A 15,467-nucleotide genomic window follows, 5' to 3' on the forward strand; every position below is an offset into this window, starting at 1 on the left:
GTGAGAGTAATTTAGAAAGATTAATCTGGTAGCATTGTGTAAAATAGATGGCATTTAAACAAAGTTTTAGGTAGTAAGTCTGCTAAGTTAACTAACAACTGATGTTAGTTAACCAGGTAAGAAAATGAAAGCATGTACAAAGAGATAGCACTAGAAATAGACTGAAAGAGAATTTGAGGGAACTTGTGAAAGTATAATTGGCAAATGATTGGATATGTGGGAAATAAGGAAGAGGGAATAGTCGAATCAAGATTACTCTGTGAGTAGGAGGATGGTGATGCCACTGGGAATGGGAAGAGTTAGAAGGAAGGTTTGGACAGAGTTGAAGGCAGCTTTGCAAAATGGTTACTATGCCAAGTGTTCTCTCTCTCCCTCTCCCTCTCTCTCCCTCTCCCTCTCTCTCCCTTTCCCTCTCTCTCCCTCTCTCCCTCTCTCCCTCTCTCTCCCTCTCCCTCCCTCTCCCTCTCCCTCTCTCTCTCTCTCTCTCTCTCTCTCTCTCTCTCTCTCTCTCTCTCTCTCTCTCTCTCTCTCTCTCTCTCTCTCTCCTTTTTCCTGATCCACTCTCTATCTTTCTGTTCTTTGCTCTGTGTTATAGAACTGCATACTCTCCTCTCTGGCTTCATGTTGGGTTTGGACAGTGGGAGAAACTGGCAGGAGATTTGGAGAGAGAGAAAAGTGACAAAGATATTTGTTCCCTCTCCTCAAATACACACATTCAGCACCAATAGGTTATCAGTGGCCACAGCTCTGCTCCAATTACTCTCTCTTATATGTCTAAGTCTTTTCTAGCTTCTGGCAACTACTCCCTCCTATTGCTACTTTAGGCTGCCTGTTGTGAGTCCCAAGATGGTTCTCTAAACCTTGCTGAGTTTCCTTATTGTGCCCACACTCTTGTAAATAGTTACTTTTATTATTGTAAAACTTCAGTAATCCTGTTTGGATGCACCATAAATTGTCATCTCTTAAGTTAAAAAAATTTTAATCCCCTTCTCATTTTCTAATGACTTGATCTCCCAGGCACCACCATACTTGGAGAAGACATAGCTATTTGCACTAGTTGACTCCTTTCCCCACCTACCGTGAGTTTTTCCACATTATTTGAAATTCAGTGTCTCCCTATTTTCCTGTGATGTGAAGTTAAACTTATGATTCCTCTGCTTGATGATTCAACTGAAACTAGAGCAGTGAACAAGAGACAGAAGTCCCAGCCCCAGACAGACAGCTCAGCTGGTTAGAGCATTATCATGACATGCCAAGGTTGTGGGTTTGATCTCTGGCCAGAGCACAAAGAAGCAGCAACCAATGATGTACAAATAAGTCCAACAACAAATCAATGTCTCTCTCTCTCTCTGAAAATGAATATATTAAAAAGAGACAAAAGTCCCTGCCCTCAATAAAGCTTATATTTTATTTATTTATTATTGAATTTAGAGGGGTGATACTGGCTAATAAAATTATACAGGTTTCAAGTATACAATTCTATAACACATCATCTGTATATTGTGTGTTCACCACTCAAAGTCAAGTCTTTTTCTGTCACCATTTATTTACCCCTACCCTTCTACCTATCCCCAACCCCCTTTTACCTCTGGCAATCACCATACTGTTGTCTGTCTATAATTTTCTTTTTAATCCTTTCACCTTTTTACCCAGTGCCCTAACCCTACCTTCCCACTGACAGCTGTCAGTATGTTCTCTGTATCTATGAATCTGTTTCTGTTTTGTTTGGTTGTTTATTTTGTTCATTAGATTCCCCATATAAGTGAAGTCATATGATATTTGTCTTTCTCCGTCTGACTTATTTCACTTAGCATAATACTTTCCAGGTCTATCCATGCTGTTCCAAAAGGTAAGATTTTCTTTTTTTTTTTATGCCTCAGTAGTATTTTATTGTGTAAATGTACCACAGCTTTTTTATCCACTCATTTACTGAAGGACACTTGGGCTGCTGTAAATAATGCTGCAATGAATATAGGGGTGCATATAGTCTTTCAAATTAGTGTTTTGGGATCATTCGGATATATTCTCAGAAGTGTAATCACTGGATCATATGGCGGTTTCATTTTTAATTTTTTGAGGAAACTCCATACTGTTTTCCATAATGGCTGCACCAGTCTGCATTCCCACCAACAGTGCACAGAGGTTCCCTTTTCTTCAAATGCTCACCAACACTTGTTTGTTGATTTATTGATGTAGCTATTCTTACAGGTGTGAAGTGATATCTTACTGTGGTTTTAATTTGCATTTCCCCGATGATTAGTGATGTTGAGCATTTTTCATGTCTATTGGCTATCTGTATGTCCTCTTTGGAGAAGTGTCTATTCAGGTTCTTTACCCATTTTAAAGTTGGATTGTTTGTTTTTTTGGTGTTGAGGTGTCTGAGTTCTTTTAAATTTTGAATATTAACCCCTTATCAGACATATCATTGGTAAGTATGTTTTCCCATTCAGTGGGTTGTCTTTTCATTTTGTTGATGGTTTCTTTTGCTGTGCAAAACCTTTTTAGTTTGATATAATCCTCTTATTTTTTTTCTTTTGTTTCCCTTGCCCGAGGTGATGAATCAGAAAAAATGAGAAATGTCTGAGATTTTACTGCCTGTGTTTTCTTCTAGGATTTTTATAGTTTTGAACCTTACATTTAATTTTTTAATCCATTTTGAATTTATTCTTGTGTATGTTATAAAAAAGGGTGGTCTAATTTAGTTTTTTTGCATGTCTGTCCAATTTTACCAACACCTTTTATTGAATAGGCTGTCTTTATCCCATTGTATGTTCTTGCCTCGTCTGTCAAATATTAATTGATTATAAAGGTATAGTTTTATTTCTGTGCTCTCTTCTGTTCTATTTACCTGTATTTCTGTTTTTATGCCTGTACCCTGAACCATGCTGTTTTGATTACTGTGGCCTTGTAGTGTAATTTGATACCAGGTAGCATGATTCCTCCAACTTTTTTCTTTCTCAAGATTGCTGTGGCTATTCTGGTCTTTTGTGGTTCCATGTAAATTTTTGGAATATCTGTTCTAGTTTTGTGGAAAAAGGCATTGGCACTTGATAGGAATTGCATTGAATCCATAGATTGGTTTGGGCAGTATGAACATTTTAATGATGTTAATTCTTCTTATCCATGAACATGGTATATGCTTCTACTTGTTTGTATCTTCTTCATTTTTTTCTTCAGTGTCTTACAGTTTTCCAAGTACAGATCTTTTACATTCTTGGTTAAATATATTCCTAGGTATTTTGTGATGCAATTGTAAATGAGATTATTTTCTTAGAATTCCCTTCTGATAGTTCATTATTGGTGTATAAAAATGCCACAGATTTCTGAATATTTATTTTGTATCCTACTACTTTATTGAATTCATTTATCAGTTATAGTAGTTTTTTTGTGGAATCTTTAGGGTTCTCTATTTACAGTATCATGTCATCTGCAAATAATGACAGTTTTACTTCTTCCTTTGTAATTTGAATGCCTTTTATTTCTCCTTCTTGTCTGACTGCTGTGGCTAGGACTTACAGTACTATGTTGAATAAGAGTGGTGAGAGCAGATATCCTGTCTTCTTCCTGGTCTTAAGGGAAATACTTAATAGTTTTTGCCCCTTGAGTATGATGTTGGCTGTGGGGTTGTCACATACGGCCTTTATTATGTTGAGGTATCTTTCCTGTATTTCCACTTTGCTGAGAGTTTTTATCATAAGTGGGTGCGAGATTTTATCAAATGCCTTTTCTGCATCTGTTGATATGATTGTGTGATTTTAATCCTTTATTTTGTTTTATGTTGTATATGACATTATTGATTTGTGAATATTTTACCAATCTTGCATCCCTGGAATAAATCCCATGTAATCACGTTATATAATCTTTCTAATATATTGCTGAATCTGGTATGCTACTATTTTGTTGAGGATATTAGCATCTATGTTTATCAGAAATATTGGTCTATAATGATATTTCTATATAGTATCTTTATCTGGTTTTGGAATTAGGATAATGCTACCTAAAGCATTCATAAAGTGAGTTTGGAGTCTTCCTTTCTTTGAATTTGTTAGAATAGTTGGGAAGATTGTATGTTTCTAGGAATTTATTTATTTTGTCCAGATTTTCCAATTTGTTGGCATATGGTTGTTCATAATATTTTCTTATAATCCTTTGTATTTCTGTGGCATCAGTTATTATTTCTCCTCTTTCATTTTGTATTTTATTTATTTGAGTCCTTTCTATTTACAAAAAATATTGACTTGAGAGAGAAAGAGGAGTGGGATGGTGGGGGGGGGGCAGAAAGAGAGAGAGAGAGAGAAGGAGGCACCAATTTGTTGTTTCACTTATTTATGCATTCATTGGTTGATTCTTGTATGTGTCCCAGACTGAGTATCAAGCCCACAACCTTGGCATATTGGGATGATGTTCTAACCAACTGTGCTACCCAGCCAATGCTTCTTTTTCCCTTAATGAGTCTGGTTAAAAGTTTGTCAGTCTCATTTATCTTTCCTCAGAACCAGCTGTTTGTTTCGTTGATATTTTGTATTATGTTATTTTAGACTCTATTTTGTTTATTTTTGCTCTGTTCTTTAATATTTTCTTCTAGTTACTTGGGGCTTTGTTTGCTGTTCTTTTTCTAGTTCATTTTTTAAATCTTCACCCGAGGACAATTTTTCATTGCTTTTGGAGCAGGGAGAGAGTGAACAAGAGAGAGAGAATCATCAATGTGAGAGAGGTCAAACACGCAATTTAGGTATGTGCCCTGACTGGTAATCGAACCCGCAACTTTTTGGTGTATGGTATGATGCTCCAACCAACTGACCCCTGCCAGCCAGGGCTCTAGTACCTTTATTTGTAAAGTTAGATTGTTTATTTGAGATTTTTCTTGTTTCTTGAGGTGTGTCTGTAGTGCTATGATTTTTTCTCTTAGGAATGCTTTTTCTGTGTCCCACAGCTTTTGGGTTGCTGTGTTTTCATTTTCATTTGTTTCAAGGTATCTTTTGATTTCCTTGATTTCATTGTTAACCCATTCATTGTTTAGTAATATCTTTTTTAGCCTCTATGTCTTTTTGTGTGTTTCTTGTCATTATTTCTAGTTTTATATCATTCTGGTTAGAGAAGATGCTTGAGATGTCAGTTTTCTTAAATTTATTGAGACTTGTCTTGTATCCTAACATGTGGTCTCTCCTAAAAATGTTGTCTGTGCATTCTGCTGCTTTGGGATAAAATTCTCTGAAGACACTAATTAAATCCATCTGATTTAGTGTGTCATTTAAGGTTTCTGTTTCCTTGTTGATTTCTGTCTGGAAGATCTATCCATTGATCTCAATGGGGCATTAAAATCCCCTACTATTACTGTATTACTGTTGATTTCTCCTTTTATGTCCATCAAGATTTGCTTTACATATTTAGGTGGTCCTATGTTGGTTGCATAAATGTTTACAAGGGTTATATCCTCTTGTTGGATCACTCCTTTCATCATTCTGTATTGTCCTCCTTTGTCTCTTATTACAGCCTTTGTTTTAAAGTCTGTTTTGTCAGGTGTAAATATTGATACCCTGGGTTTTTTAAATTTCCATTTGCATAAAATATCTTTTTCTGTCCCTTTACTTTTTGTGTGTACCTTTCATTCTGACCTGGGTCTCTTGTAGACAGCATTTATGTGTGTCTTGTTTTCTTGTCAATTCAGCTACCTTATATCTTTTGATTGACTCATTTAAGACATTTATGCTTGAAGTGACTATTGATAGGTATGAACATTTATTGCTATTTTATTTTTTATAACTATGTTCCTCAGTTTTTTTCCTTCTTTTTCTTATAAACACTTTAAGGTGTTTTGCAATACTGATTTGGTGGTGATGAGCTCCTTTAGCTTTTTCTTGTCTGGGAAGCTCTTTATCTGTCCTTTGATTTTAAATGATAGCCTTGCTGGGGAAAGTAGTCTTGGTTGTAGGTCCTTGCTTTTCATCACTTTGAATATTTCCTGACAATCCCATCTTGGCCTGAATGTTTCTGTGAGAAATCAGTGACAGTCTTATGGGAACTCCTTTGTATGTAAATAGATATCTTTCTCTTGCTGCTTTGAAGATGATCTCTTTGTTTTTAACCTATGTCATTTTGATTGTGATGTGTCTTGGTGTAAGCCTCTTTGGGTTCATCTTGTTTGTGACTCTCTGTGCTTCCTGGACTTGTGTGTCTTTTTACTTTACCAGGTTAGGGAAGTTTCCAGTCATTATTTCTTCAAATATGTTCTTAATTCCTTGCTATCACTTTTCTTATTCTGGTATCTCTGTGACACAGATGTTGTTTTGCTTCAAGTTGTTTCAAAGGTCCCTTAAACTGTCCTCATTTTTAAAACTTTTTTCTTTTTGCTGCTCTGACTGTTTTTTTTTTCTCTACCTTGTCTTTCAAATCACTGATTTGATCCTCTGCTTCATCCAATCCACTGTTTTCTTAATTTCAGATATATCTTTTTTCTGACTGGTTATTTTTTAAGATTTATATGTCCTTTTTTATGTTTGCTATTTCTTTGTTGAAGTTCTCACTAAGTTCCTTCAGCATCCTTTCAACCTTTTTTTTTTTCCTTTTTGAACTCTCTATCTGGTAAATTGCTTACCTATATTTCATTTACTTTTTTTTTCCTGGAGATTTCTCCTGATTTTTCATTTGGGGCATGTTTCTTTGCCTCTCCATTTTGGCTGCCTCTTTGTGTTTGTTTCTATGTATCAGGTACATCTGCTATATCTTTCAGTCTTGGTAGGTTGGCCTTGTAGTAGGTGTCCTGTGGGACTCAGTGGTACACTCTCCTTGATCATCTGAACCGTTTGCTCCAGGGATGTCCCTTGTGTGGGTTATGTGAACTCTCCTGTTGCTGTTGGCTCGTTTATGCATGGGATTGACCCTCAGGCTGGCTGACTGTGAGGTCTGACCCTGATCACAGTATATGAGCTGCTGCACAGGTGCTGACCACACTAAGCAGAATTTGTCTCAGCAGCGTCTGGTGCCTGTCAACATCTCTCTTTGGATTTGCTGCTTATGAGGCTAACTGGATTCTGCTCTGATATTGTCTGAAGCTGGCCACAGCATGTGTTGGTTCTGGGGCCTCCTGGGACTCTGGAGCAGCTTAATGTCAGACACTGCCTGTGACTGGCCCTTGGCAATCTGTTTGGAGCTACATAGTAATCCACTGTTTGTGGCTGCCTCTGCTGGGCCTCAGTATGCATGGGAAGGACCAAGCTGTGCACCAAGGCTGGCTACTGCCAGCACCATGCCTGGAGGGAGGTCACCCAAAGGCCTAATGCACCTAGATATCTTCCTCCAAATGCCTCTGCCTGCTGTCTGTCTGTTAGGCTCAGTCACTGAAAGAGCCTCTGGTGGTTCTTGAGTTGCATGAGGAAGGTTCTCAGTGAGTCACCAGGTACGAGTGTGTGGTGTTCACCAGATTGAAACAGGTTCAAAGTCAGTGCCAGTGCTGAGTCTGAGGGCACTCAGCAAATGTCTCAGGGTACACCAAGCCTGGCTGCTACCTCTCAGATGCCTGTAGACCCTTGTGTTGGATAGCATTTCAGGGAGTCATAAGGGTGAGGCTAGCAGAATTTATCAGGCCCAAACAGACCAAGATTTGGCTTTGTGAAGGGAGGTCAGATATACAAGGAAGAGATGGTCATGTTCTAGAGCCACACAACTCAGAAGAGTTGTCCCAACTTCTCCTGGGAGCCTGCTTTAGCAGGGCAGCCCACCAGGAGTTGGAAGGGTGGGGCTAGTGGATCTCCCATAATGGGAGGATCGGCCTGCATTTTCCCAGGCTGATGCTGTAAGGAGGGAAGTGCTCCACTCAAGAAAGATGGCATCTACAGTATGGGAGAGGGACTCAGCACAGGGATCCTGGCAGCTGACCCTTCAGCTTTCTGCCTAGAGCTACAAACTCCAGTCTCTCCTTACATGACTAATGTGCTCTGCCCTCCCTCCATCTGAGTTCAGGGTGATTTTGTCCCTTTAAAAGGGTGCCTGTGCCTCTGGCAGACTTCTGCCTTTCCCTGGGAGACAGAATCCCCACAGAATCTTACAGCCAGATGTTACGTGGGCACCTCTTCCCGGCTCTGGTGCTCTGGGCTGGGGAGCCCAGTGTGGGTTGAGACCCCTCACTCCTTAGAACTCACTCCTTTGCAGCTGAGATGTCCTTTCAGAATATCAGCCACCCATTGGAGCAGGACCAAACCCTTTTTGCATCTCTGCCCTTTCTACCAGTCTCAATGTGGATTCTTCTGTAAATCCTTGGTTATCAGACTTCTGTTCAGCTAGTGTTCATCTGGTTATTCAGGTTGATTGTTGTATATTTTAGTTGTAATTCCAGTTTGGTCCTGGGAGGAGGTGAGTGTAGCTTCTACCTATTCTGCCGCCATCTTGGATCTCCCTAGAGGTTATATTTTATTTTTTAATTTAAATTATGTTATTGTTGTCTGCATTTGTTCTCCCATCACTCCCCTCCACCTTAGCCAAATCCATCTCCCTCCCTTGCTTTTATCCCCACCTTGGTTTTGTCCATGTGTCCTTTATAGTTGTTTTCTAGAGGTTATATTTTAGTGACATAATGAAACAATGAAACATAATACATTATATGGGATGTTAGGAGATCAGTGGTATGGAGAAATTAGAGTAAGGGGAGTGCTGCAAGGCAGGATGTCTGTGAAGATAGTGCCATTTAAAACAGGGTGGTGTGTGTAGGCCTCTCTGAGACATTGACATTTGAGCAAAGACTTGAAGAAAATGTGGGAGTGAACAATGGAGATATTTAGGGGGAAGAACAAAAGCCCTGAGGTAGGATTATGCCTGGTCTTTTTGAGGAAAAGCAAGTTGGTCAGGTTGGCTGGAACTGAAAGTAAGAGAAGCAAAGGAGTAGCTGATCAGGTCAGAGAGGGGCCAGATCATGTAGGGATTTGTAAGCTGTTGTAAGAATTTTGGCTTTTACTGCATGAATGGTGAGCCATTTCGGGGTTTTGAGCAGAGGCATGGCACTTGGATTAAGGGAGTGTTTCCACTCTTTCCTAACTGATAGGGGTGGTTCACTATGTCTAGATTGCAAGCAGTTCCTTCTGGAGTCTGGAATTTTGATATATGCTAGGCAGTGGGTGCCTATAAAACCTTGAGTACTGTGTTCTCGGGCAGAAACATCACACGAGTGTATTTTGTGTGATTCTCATGGTAGAGAGAGAGCACAGAGAGGCCTGCACATGGATTCCTGCAGACAGCTTGTGTCTTTTTCTCATGTGAGCCAACTAGCCTTACTTTTTGGCTGTAATAAACCTTGGCTATGAATACAATTTATAGCATTGCTAAGTTCTGTGACATCTTCTAGATAATCTCAGTATGGGTTTGGCCTCGGGAACTGGGTTGGTCTTGAAAGCCTCTGACACAGCTAACATTTTTTCTAGTGTAACCAAGTTAAGTGGAAAACATCAGGTTGTGGGTAAAAGGTGCAATTTAAAAAAAAATCTTCACTTGAAGATATGTTTCTTGATGAGAGAGAGAGAGAGAGAGAGAGAGAGAGAGAGAGAATGTGAGAGAAACATCTATCAGTTCCTCCCATAGGTGCTCGAAGCAGTGATTGAACCCACAACCTAGGTATGTACCCTGACTTGGAATCAAACCCGCAGCCTTTTGGTGTACTGGGCGATGCTCCAACCAGCTGAGCCACCCAGTGCTGAGAGGTGCAGTTTTGGAAAACTTTTCACATAGCTCAGCCAGCTCTGTGTATTGTGGAGAGCTGTTTCGAGCATTTCTGCTTTGTTAATTCCTTTCCTTTCTCTAACTCTTTTCATTATTACAGCTTCTAGCAGTTTTGAGCATGGGGAGATGCACTGCCATCATGTAAATCCTTTGTAAACAAGTTTATGAAAAAGACTGCCTTGTACAGGCCTTTAAATGATCTAAGTGAAAGCAACTATTGACACAGGCATCATAAATAATTCCTTAGGGAGAAAGGAAGTGTAACTGCTTCATCTTATAACAGGTGTAGGTATGTCAGTGTGTTAGAAAGATCACATTTTTGTTTGCTTGTAAACTGCAATGGAATATGTAGCAAGCTGGTCTGATTTAACCACTTCATCACTCCCCTGAGAATGAAGTTAATCCTGTCCTGATCTTGTAATAAGATTTTGGTACAGAGAAGATGGGACTTCAGTCACAGAAGGGAGGTTGTGGCCAAAAATGCCCATTTGAAATCTCTTCTGAATTTCTATATTCCTGACATTAGAGTCACAGTCAGTTTCCCTCAACTCTCTGGATCCATATGTCCATGAACTGGAAACTTTTATTTTCAATTGGTGGAACTGTTTGTACTCACCAATTAATTTTAATCACAGTTTGTATTTTTATAACTGAAATTTCAGACAGTAACTTTACTGTCAGGCTGGGAAATATGATAAATGAGGAGGGTAAATATGGATTTATTTAACCAGAACCATTAAAGTGACTCTAGGACTTAAAAAATATATATATATATATTTATTAATTAAATTACTTTATTATTGTTCAATTACAGTTGTCTGCACTTTCCCCCTAACATTCCCCCCAACCGAGCCAAACCCACCTCCTTCCCTTGCTTCCACCCACCCTCCTTGATTTTGTCCATTTGTCCTTTATAGCTGTTCCTGAAAACCCTTCCCCCAATTATCCCCTCCCACCTCCCCTCTGATTACTGTCAGATTGTTCTTAATTTCAATGTCTCTGGTTATATTTTGCTTGCTTTTTTCTTTTGTCAATTAGGTTCCAGTTAGAGGTGAGATCATGTGGTATTTGTCCCTCACCACCTGTCTTATTTCACTTAGTGTAATGTTCTCCAGTTCCATCCATGCTGTTGTAAAGGGTAGGACTTTAATACTAGGGATTTAACCTGAGAAAACAGGTCAATGAAAGGAAAACAGTCTTTGCACAAAGATGGTCATTATAACATTATCTCTAATAAGAGATTGGAAACTATAAATGTCAAACATTAGGGAAATGTTCACTAAATTGTGCTGTGTGAAAAGTGAAATATAAAAATCCCATTTTTCATCAACAGATGGCTGGATAAACAAAATGTGGTATATACATACAACGGAATATTATTCAGCCAAAAAAGGAATGAAATTTTGATACTTGCTACAATATGGATGAACTTTTAAAATATTACGCTAAGTGAAATAAGCCAGACACAAACACAATGACAAATATTGTATGATTTTACTTACATGAGGTATCTAAAATAGGCAAACCAATAGAGGCAGAAAGTAGAATTAGAGGTTACCAGGGACTTAGAGGAGGGGAGAATGGAAAGTGCTATTTAATGGGTACAGGGTTTCTTTGGGGAAGATGAATAAGTTCTGGAGATGGACATGGTGATGGTGCACAACATTGTGAACGAACTTGATGCCACTTCATTGTGCACTTAAAAATAGTTAGAATGGTAAATTTTATGTATATACTACCACAATAAAAATTATGATAATATATGATATACGTATGTTAAAGTAGTGGGTTTAAAAAATTAAGCATTTTAAATTACTTTTTAAAAATTTAAAGTGAATTCATGAGAAATTAAAAGGACCTAGTTGTAACTATTTATAATTATGAATACCCCTTTCAAAGCTTCACAGAATTATTTACCAAATGTGCAACTTTATTTCTATTCCTGTGTCCTACTCCTGTAACTGAAAATGCAGCTTTGGCTGCCTGCTGCAATGAAAGCCAAACTCAACAGATGTTGGTTGCAAAAGCAGAGTTTTTGAGATGCAGCAATCTGGGAGAACAGTGGACTCCCATCTCAAAGACCATCCCCTTCCTGCTCAAGTCTGTGGTTCTTATTGGGATAGGAAGGGGAGGGTTTTTTTTTCTGTCCAATTATCTTGCTAGCTTTTGGCCTGCCAGGGCCCTGTTCATTCATCTTTGTATACTTGGGCCCTCTCCATTTATCTTTCTAGCTTTTGGCATGCTCAGTGTAAGAACCTCCTCCTGTGCCATCTTGGCCAGTGAGGAAGACTCTGGTGCTCCCTGACTGTCTACAGTAGCACTCCCTGCTACTCCAAACTGAAAGTTGTTTTCCTCTATTAAATTTCCATGGTACCTTTTCTGCACTTTTTTAAAAAAAAGATTGTATTCATTGATTTTCAGAGAGAAGGGAAGGGAGGGAGAAAGAAAGGGAGAGAAGCATCAATGTGTTGAGAGACACATCAGTTGCTTGCCTCTTGCACACGCCCAACTAGGTACCGGGCCCATAACCTAGGCATGTGTCCCAACCAGGAACCAAGCCAGTGACCTTTTTTGGTTCACAGGCTGGAGCTCAACCCACTGAGCCACAGCAGCCAGGGTTCTACACTTCTTTTCACTCTCATCCTTTGTTATTATGTTACCACTATGTATGTCCCTCTGTAATTTCTCCAACCAGTTTGTAAGCTCTTTGACATTCTATTCATGTAGGATATATGTTGTAGCTCCCTGGTACAGCCCATTACATAGACTATGGTATTCAGTAAGACTGATTTATAAGCATGCAGTTATATGAAGGTGGAGAGTGACCAGAATGTTTGGGCATACTTGTTCATGGGTTTTACATTAATGACTTGCCTGCCTCAATTCTCTGTACCTGCTATATGTGCAGACCTGATCTCACCCACACATATCATAGTGTTCTTGACCTTGGGGGTCTATCTCATCTATTTTTTACCTCTTCATGTAAAACAGCCCAGTTTTCTTTGTACCCAGAAAGGAAAGAACCAGAGAGGTGAGACAGGGCTAGCAGGTAGAGGACCAATGCAGTCAATTTTAAGTTGCAAGTTCCCATGAAAAAGTTGTAAGTAGGAATTAATGTTCATTCTTGAATAGAATGTTCTGTGAAGGAAGTTGGTTTTCCTCCCCTTTCTAAGCCATTGGTGGATGTAATTAGATTTTGCTTTTGTTATGAAGAGATGTGCATATTTACCAGCAGAGGGCACTAGTTGTGGGCTGAAGATTTGAGAGAGGAAGGGATTCTTACTAAGACCCTGAAAGAGGAGTTTTTGCCATGTATTGGCCTGTGTGATGCACCCTACTTGCTGCTATAGTTGGCCTGGCTTTTCTTTGACTCACTTGGGGTCTAATGATGTGCATCCAGCTTTCTCTAAAAGCAATATGTGGCTAGGCCTGGTTGATAAGGTAAGGTACCAAGGGAAACCAGGGGGAAGGACTTTATAGTATGACAGCCTGTATAAATATCTTTATGTGTTCATACGCTGTTGTTTCCCCTCTACAGGTGAGGTGGGAAGGGCATTAGTCTAGGCATCTGAAGATCTGGTTTCATACCCTGATTGGCCCTCAACTTCACTAGATGACTTGAGCTCCCTCTCTTTCATCCTCATCGGCTTATCTCTAAAATGGAGGTAGTAAGATAGGGGTAGTGCTTGCCATGCATAGTACTTAGTAGTGGGCTCTGAAGTCAGGTGGACTTGGTTTTAAACCCATGGGGCCATGGTGAAATCATTTAACTCAAAGAACCTCAGTTTTCCCACATTCAATTTTGTTCTGATGGAACTTGTATTTATTGGATTACTTTTGAAAAATAATTATTTTTAACCTTTGACTCCTACCATCCATTTTTCCTTTCCCAACCCCCTGCCTCTGGCAACTGCCAATCTGTTCTCTGTATCTGTGTGCTTATATTGTTTTTTAAATTTAAAAGTTTTTTTTAATTTTTAAATTTATTTTTAGAGAGGGGGGAAGTGAGGGACAAGGAGAGGGAGAGAAACATAATGTGCAAGAGATATATCAGTTGTTTGCCTCTCACTCGCCGCCTGCTGGAGACCTGGCCCACAATCCCAGCATGTGCCCTGACTGGGAATCGAATCAGCATCCCTTCGGTTTACAGGCTGGCACTCAATCCACTGAGCCACCCCAGCCAGGGCAAATCATTTTAGTTTTTAGACTCCATAAATAAGAGAGATCATACAGTATTTGCCTTCTCTCTCTGACTTACTTCACTTAGTATAATGCCCTCAAGTTCCATCCATGTTGTTGCAAACAGCAGGATTTCATTCTTTTCTATGGCTGAATAATATTCCACTTCACATGTGTGTGCATCAATTTCTTTCTTCATTCATAGGTGGATACAAGTTGCTTCCATATCTTGGCTATTATACACAATGCTGCAGTGAACATGGGGCTGCATATCAGGTCTGTCCAGAAGGTATCCAGCCATGTAATATGAAAAATAGAGACATTTATTTGAAGAAGATACAAAATACAGGAAACATTGTGTATGGGACAATGATGCCTCAGTCCCCTTCAAGGTAGGCACCTCACACAGTTCCCCCAGTCACCATGAACTGCATCGTATTTTCTTGAATCTCATAGACAGTCTGAAATGTCTTCCTTTCAAAGGTGATTTTAGTTTTTGGAAAAGTCAGAAGTCACAGGGTACCAATTCTGGGCTGTAGAGGGGCTCAGTCACTTGGGTGATTTGATGTTTCATCAAAAAAACAAACAAAACACTGCATGGGATGTGATACATGAGCAGGCACGTGGTCCTGATGAAGCTGCCAATCACCAGTTACCCATAGCTGTGGCTTTCTAAATTAACCAAATAGTTTGTGGAGTAATGTTTAGCTTAATTCAAAATTTGATACAGATTCATTGCTCTACTTGCTCAGTCATTTTGAATGTGACGGCCACATAGTACGCATGCTCACTAGGGTGTCTACTGCCCCCACTGACTACAAGTCATCATTATTCATACATGTGATTCCAGTCCACTCTCCTTGGCTGCCGGGTTACACGGATGGCACGCAAACCACTGTTCTCATTATATTGCTGACTTTTTCTGAATAGACCTCGTATATCTTTTTGAGTTAGTGTTTTCATTTTCAGTTAAATACCCAGAAATGGAATTGTTTGATCATGTGGTAGTTGTTTTTAATATTTTTCCCTGGCTGGTATTGCTCAGTGGATTGAGCTCTGGCCTGCAAACTAAAGGGTTGCTGGTTTGATTCCCAGTCAGGGCACATGACTGGGTTGAGGGTCAGGTCCCCCAGTAGGGGGTGCACGAGAGGCAACCACACATTGATGTTTCTCTCCTTCTCTTTCTCCTTCCCTTCCCTTCTTTCTAAAAATAAATAAAATTAAAAAAAATGTTTCAAGGAACTTCCATACTGTTTCCATAATGGCTACACCAATTTACATACCCAGCAACAATCTATATCCTCATTAACACTTACTATTTCTTGTCTTTTTAATAATAGCCATTCGAACAGGTGGGAGGTGCTATCTCATGGTTTTGATTTGCATTTCCCTGATGATTAATGATGTTGAACATCTTTTTATATACCTGTTGGCCTTTTGAATATGTTTCTTGGAGAAATGTGTATTCAGGTCTTTGCCCATTTCTTTTTAAAAAATCTTTTATTTATTTATTCTTCTAGAGAGAGGGGAAGTGGGGGGAGAAAAAGAGGGAGAGAAACAGTGAGTGATGTGCAAGAGAAATA

Source organism: Phyllostomus hastatus, unplaced genomic scaffold (genome assembly GCF_019186645.2).
Source record: "Phyllostomus hastatus isolate PE091 unplaced genomic scaffold, TTU_PhHast_1.1 phas_contig_150, whole genome shotgun sequence".
NCBI lineage: Eukaryota > Metazoa > Chordata > Mammalia > Chiroptera > Phyllostomidae > Phyllostomus > Phyllostomus hastatus.